The following is a 6708-nucleotide window of genomic DNA, read 5'->3' on the forward strand; positions in this document are numbered from 1 at the left end:
GTCCCCGCATAGGGGAGCCCCACACGCAAGGAGTGCGCCCCGTAAGGAGAACCACCCAGCGCAAAAGAAAGTGTACCCTGCCCATGAATGGTGCCGCACACACAGAGAGCTGACACAACAAGATGCCGCAACAAAAAGAAACACAGATTCCCATGCCGCTGACAACAACAGAAGCAGACAAAGAAGAACACACAGCAAATAGACACAGAGAACAGACAACGGGGTGGGGATGGAGGAAGGGGAGATAAATAAGTAAATAAATCTTAAAAAAAAAAAAGATCCTTGGAGTGGAGTTACTCAGTTGAGTGGATTACTGTTACAATCCTTTCTCCGAGTTAGGGTGTCTATTATAATTATTATTATTTCTTAAAGATTTATTTATTTATTTATTTATCTCCCCTCCCCCCCCACCCTGGTTGTCTGTTCTCTGTGTCTGTTTGCTGCGTGTTCTTCTTTGTCCGCTTCTGTTGCTGTCAGCGGCACAGGAATCTGTTTCTTTTTGTTGCGTCATCTTGTTGCATCAGCTCTCCATGTGTGCAGCGCCATTCTTAGGCAGGCTGCACTTTCTTTCACACTGGGCGGCTCTCCTTCCGAGGCGCACTCCTTGCGCGTGGGGCTCCCCTACATGGGGGACACCCCTGCGTGGCAGGGCACTCCTTGCGCACATCAGCACTGCGCATGGGCCAGCTCCACACGGGTCAAGGAGGCCCGGGGTTTGAACCGCGGACCTCCCATGTGGTAGACAGATGCCCTAACCACTGGGCCAAGTCCACTTCCCTATTATTTTATTTTTAACTTTCATTTCTCTGAGATAGTTCCATTTCTATTTCATTTTCCTTTTGATTACCTATCTTAAGAGCAACCATCTGTCTTAGGGTGATGAGGAATTTGAACAGAATTAAAATCACAAATCCAAAGTATACTGTTTGTCTTCATATTCTATTAAAGCAAGAACCTTGTTCAGAAAATAAATCTATCCATAGAAATGTTTGAGCCTGTTATCATGAAAACACTTTAACTTGGTCCTTTAAGATATCTAGGTTATTTATCTGATCATTATCTGATTAAATGAATATCATTTTTTATTGTGATATTCCAGTCAAAGTTTTGGTTATATAACTAGTGTCTCCAAATCTTCAATTACATACTGTTAACAAGGAGGACATATTCTTATTGAACTTATGCAAATAATTATATTTCCACAAAAATTAGAATATTCAATAAGACGTTCCCAATTCTGGGGGATCAGGCAGGGAGAAAAAGAGAAATGTTTTATGAGTTATAGATAGCTTAGGGAAAAGCAAAAGGGATTCCTTGTATCTAGAAAATAAAACATTAAAATATCAGCAATAGGTTGGGCCTCTGAGCCCTGGGCCACCCCCTCTGCCACTTTTTCCAAAAGGTGCCTGCCTTGGCAGGAAGGTGTCTCTTAAGAAAGCCTTCTTTGTGCCCCTCCGGTGCAGCCTGCACACTCTTTCCCAGAGTGGTATTTTTAAGTGCATAAATAAATAGGATTCCAAGATAAGTTACAGTCATCTGTGTATAAACTTGGAATTTGTGACCTAGTAATACATGCTGTTTTTAATTAGCTCTCTTAAACAAGATCTAGTTGACTTTAGGATCTCCTGGAATTTCAAAGTAATGAGTCTAAAGATACTTTTGACAACTACGATGTAAAAGTAAAAATGTCTGATTTTTGTTCAAAAAGAGTGGTGCGGCTGGTATAATTCCAGTTCATTGCTTACAGTCTGAAGTGAAGGGTATACTAGACGCCAGTTACAGGATAGTACAAATAAAGATGTGGCCTTTTTTCCCGACCACTAGGCTGTAAGAATGACATGATTATTTTAAAGGCTGGATTAAGCCACTTTTAACGATGCCAAAGGGGGAAGCGGGTGTGGCTTAAGCAACTGAGCGCCTGTCTACCATATGGGAGGTCCAGGGTTTGATTCCTGGGGCCTCCTGGTGAAGGCAAGCTGGTCCACCCGGAGAGCTGACCCACATAGAGTGCTGGCCCATGCAGGAGTGTTGGCCTGTGCAGGAGTGCTGGCCCCCATGCAGCAAGCTGGCCCAAGCAGAGAGCTAGGGCCACAAGATGATGCAACAAAAAAAGACAATAAGAGATGCAGCAGACCAGGAACCTGAAGTGCTGCAAGAGATTGAGCACCTCTCTCCCACTCTGGAAGGCCCCAGGATCAGTTCCTGGTGCCGCCTAAAGAGAAGACAAGCGGACACAGAAGAATGCATAATGAATGGACACAGTGAGCAGATGACAAGGGTGTGGGGGAGGGGAAATAAATAAATAAATAAATCTTTAAATAAATAAAGATGCCAAAGGCTTTTGTCACCAATCCTATAACTGTTTGACTCTTCATATATCTATAGGTGGCGATGCGAATGTCAGAATTCATGAAAGACACTTAGAAATTTTGGAGATTTAGGCTGGATCAGGAGACCTTTCTGGGTTTATGTTAAAATTTGTTCATTTATCTCAGATTTTTTTTTTATTTGGGAAAATAGTGCTTCTTATAAGAGGGCAGGTGCAAAACATATAGACCTCTTCACAACTACTTGTTTTTTCTTAAAGTGAAAGAATTGGTGGGATCCAAGAAATCAAAGCAGTAGATGGACAAATCAGGAATATCTCTAAGCTTTCAGGAAATAGAGCAACAAAATTCAAAGCTAAAATTTCCAATTAAGGAATTCCTCTTCAGCATGTCTCGTGGATTACTACCCCTTCTCCTTTTAGTGGAAAAGTGTGACTTACTAACGGCAAGCTAATGACTCCACTGCAATAAACACCTTAGAAACATAGTTTTGAATCACGTCTGTCTATCTGCAAAGCTCAGGGGTGGAAGGAGGCAAATACCCACAAAAACAGTCACAAAAACCCAACAACAAAGCCCCTCAAATGAGGACAAAGATTTTTCAAACAATTCCTGAACTGGAAAGGCTAGGAGATTATAAAACATTAAATACAACTTTGTATCCAACATCCAGTTTGTGTTAACATGTGGGATAACCAGATAGTTGTAACCTCTGTGGCTAACCCCATTTCTATATTTACATAGACAGAAAGAGCTAGTACTGCTGTATTAACAACAGCCAATATCAATATATTGCTTTGTCCTTTACGTCATACTAGGCTGAAACCACTAAACCAAGTATTCCTACCAAGGCTAAGAATACTGCATCTAGGCATGTATGAAAATCTTATCACACACACGCAGTCATACACACCAAGTCTATCGGCCCTTTGGAGTAAATTTCCAATTCTATGGTTATTTTATGCCACTATATCTTTTATATGTGTTCTTTCCTAATATTCTTATCATGGTGAACACAGTAAAAATCTCAACAGTTTTACCTGGTTCTGATTACCCAGTAGTATTACTTGTGTGCAATTAAATAAGAGACCAAACCATAGAACAAATGCATGTGGTGGGGATTACAGGGTAGGGAAGAGATATGAAAACACAAATGTGCAAATTTCAGGAACTTTCAATATCTACCGCTAAAGTCTGCAGCCAAAGACTACTTTGACAGTTCAGATCCCTTCACCCAACACCTCTAATTCTCGGAACTCAACACATGGTCAGTGCTTTTATTTTGAACGTAGGGTCCTCAAAATGAGTGTGGAAAGTCTATTCCTACTATCCTAGAACTGTGTGAATCTGGTTGAAAACAGATGATGCAACAAACCTACTGTGACAGTTAAATTCTTATGACAAAAAAAACCTAAGATTTATTTTTTTGTAACTTTTTAAACAGAGAAAACAACACATTTCTTGTGCGAAAGGTGAGGAATTGAGAAGACAGCCTCTGGGTAAAATTGATCCCAACAGCCCCTGGAATTGTTAGGTCTGCCTAGGAGAGAAAGACGGGCACTGCCCACACCACCCCAGGGAATGGCCCCTGCCTGAGGCTCAGCAGACGACCAGTTCACACTCCACAGAAAGTTGCTAGAGATCCAAGTCATAAAAATCTTCCAGCTCATCATGAAACAAGTCCCACTCATCTTCAGAGTCTGTCAGGTCACCATCCCCACCTGCAGCCAGAAGCTTACAACATCTCACCCAGCTCAGCGCTGTTAAAGGGATTGCCCTTCTCTCTTTCCTCAGTGAGCTCCCAGAAGGGGTTCCTTCTCCCGCCCAGTATCTGCTCCATGTCCCTCTTTCTGTCTCTGTGGCTCCCCTCTACAGCCATCAGGGTGCAAATGCTTGTAAAAACAGCTCCCTTCAAATGGGTAGCTCCCCGAGTTCTTCATCAAAATACTTGCACACCATGTGGCCCATTGCCTTCTTGCATTTCTGAATGAGTTTCTGCTGCTTCTTTGTCTTCCACCCAGTACTCACTTGGAATGACAAAGTTAGATGTGATCTGGCATTGTGGGCAGGACTTTATGAGCTTGCTTTCAGATTGCTTAGCCTTCCTCCACTTGCAAACACACTTGAGATAGTAGGTGTGGTTGCAGCTGGAGAGAACTCCAGAGCAGTGCTCACTGGGGTTGGCTTACTCATAGACCAGCTCCATGCAGATCCACAAACCATGTCCTTGCTGCACCACACAGCAAATGAGCAAGCACTCCATGTCCTTCTCCTGGGCTTCAGTGCAAGGTTTTATATGTTGTGGTCTCTGGGCAGCATCTATTGGATGCAGGACCTGCAGCTCCCACATGTCACATGAATCTCAATGGAAATACAGTGCAGTTCTCCCCATATTGGCACTCTCTCACTGTAGCATAGGGGCAAAGCTGTTCTTTGTTTCCACAGTGGTTTGCTCTTTCTTTGCTTCTTCCTTGGTTATTGAGTCCAGCAGAGGTGCTTCAGTGCAGGAAGGGGCAGTATAGCCTCGGTAGGGTTGCCTAGGAACAAACTTGATGGCATTCACCCAGTCCTCTGTGCCTGCTCCTACAGCTGCCAAGTTTGAATTTCTTGACTCAGCTTCTTCTGCACTCATTTCAGCGGTGCAACTACTGATGAGACTGAGGAAGCAGCAAGTGACGATTTGGCAGTTAGGCTGAAGCAGTTGCTTCTTCCTGTTTGAATGGCTTGCTATGTTCACATCTGTGGCGGTCTCGGTAAATACAGTGCCCTTGCTAAAAACAGTTGCACACTACACCATATGGACTGTCAGAGAGGTCATGCAAGTAGCGACAGTTATCTCTTTTCTTAACAACCCCGTACACAAAATGCCTGCAGGTGATCTGATTGGGCCAGCTGCTGCGACTGCCAGTTGCGGCTGCCTTCCCCTCCTTCTGACCTCGGGGACAGGGAGGTGACTGTGGGGATAGGGGTGGGAGGGACACTGCCACCGCTGTTCCTCCTCTGATCTTGTTCTGGGAGCTGTAGCCTCCGCCATTACTGTTAATCCCACCCAACAATCTCTCGGATATATTTTTACCTCACGTATTTCAGAAAGGTGGACCCTCTGGAGTATTACAGGAGATTTTTGAAAGAGAACTGTTGCTCTGATGGAAGAGAACTTGGTGAATTCAGAAGAACCACTGTCAACATAGGTCCAGTTAGTACTGCAGATAGTTCTGCTTTGGTGAAGCTGGGAAACACAGTAATTTGTAGAATTAAAGCAGAATTTGCAGCACCACCAACAGATGCCGGTGATAAAGGAAATGTTGTTCCCAATGTGGATCTCCCACCCTGTGTTCATTGAGATTTCGATCTGGACCTCCTCACATAGAGGTCCAAGTAGCTAGCCAGTTCGTTCAGATGTCATTGAAAATTCACAGATAATTCAGAAAGAGGACTTATGCATTTCTCATGGAAAGCTTGCTTGGATTCTATACTGTGATCTCATTTGCCTTGACTAAGATGGAAACATTTTGGTAACCTGTACCTTTCCTTTGTTAGTTGCTTTAAAAGATGCACAGTTGCCTGAAGAGAAATTGCCTTAGCAGAAGTTAATTTAAAGAAGAAAAGTCATTTGAATGTTAAAACTCATCTGGCTGCAACTTCCTTTACCCTGTTTAATGACATTTTACTCATAGTTGACTCTACTGGAGAGGAGGAGCATCTGGACAACGAAATTAACGAGAGTAATGGATGAAGAGGGCACTGTGTTGTCTTCACAAACCAGGTGGAAGTGGGCTGACTGGAACTACATTCCAGGACTGTATGAGCTGAGCAGCTACAAGACACAGCAAAGTTAAAAAACTGATGAATGAAGTAATTCAGAGTATGAAACCCAAATAAACCACCACAGCATTTTCAAAACAGATTTTTAAAACTTACATTCTTTACATTGTGCACGAACTTTTCACACTAAATAAATATTAAAATTACATTCTTCTGGGGGGAAAAAAACACACCAGCAATATTCTAACCAAAATTCCTAATCATTCTTCATCATTCCTTCAGTCCAAAGTGGTTAATTCTTCTAACTTCTTCTTCAGCTTGATCTTGTGACAGAGATCTCAGGACCCTATCAGCTTCCCACTAGATTTCTGGAAATCCTGACTCAGTCCCATGGTATGGCCTCAAAGTCCTTTAAGCAATGTCATTAGAAGCCGGTGCCCCAGAGTACCTGGCACAAACCTTTGCACAGGTCTCTGAGATAGTACTTTTTTTGAAGACAAAGCACTCTGGCCTGTGGTTGGTTGCAATTGTTTTCAGGAAGCATCAGAATAAAACAAACAAACAAAAAAAACTATCTGTGGATCACAAAGCCCTTCAGACACACAAGACAAAGAAT

General features: G+C 42.9%; 2 pseudogenes; one reads left to right on the forward strand and one right to left on the reverse strand.

Moving 5' to 3' along the window:
• Positions 1 to 3799: 3799 nt before the first annotated feature.
• LOC101433657 (E3 ubiquitin-protein ligase makorin-1 pseudogene) lies at positions 3800 to 5360 on the reverse strand (annotated as a pseudogene).
• Positions 5361 to 5385: 25 nt separating this feature from the next.
• LOC101433221 (exosome complex component RRP43 pseudogene) lies at positions 5386 to 6209 on the forward strand (annotated as a pseudogene).
• Positions 6210 to 6708: the final 499 nt, after the last annotated feature.

The sequence above is a fragment of the Dasypus novemcinctus genome, chromosome 23, assembly GCF_030445035.2.
Source record: "Dasypus novemcinctus isolate mDasNov1 chromosome 23, mDasNov1.1.hap2, whole genome shotgun sequence".
Taxonomy (NCBI): domain Eukaryota; kingdom Metazoa; phylum Chordata; class Mammalia; order Cingulata; family Dasypodidae; genus Dasypus; species Dasypus novemcinctus.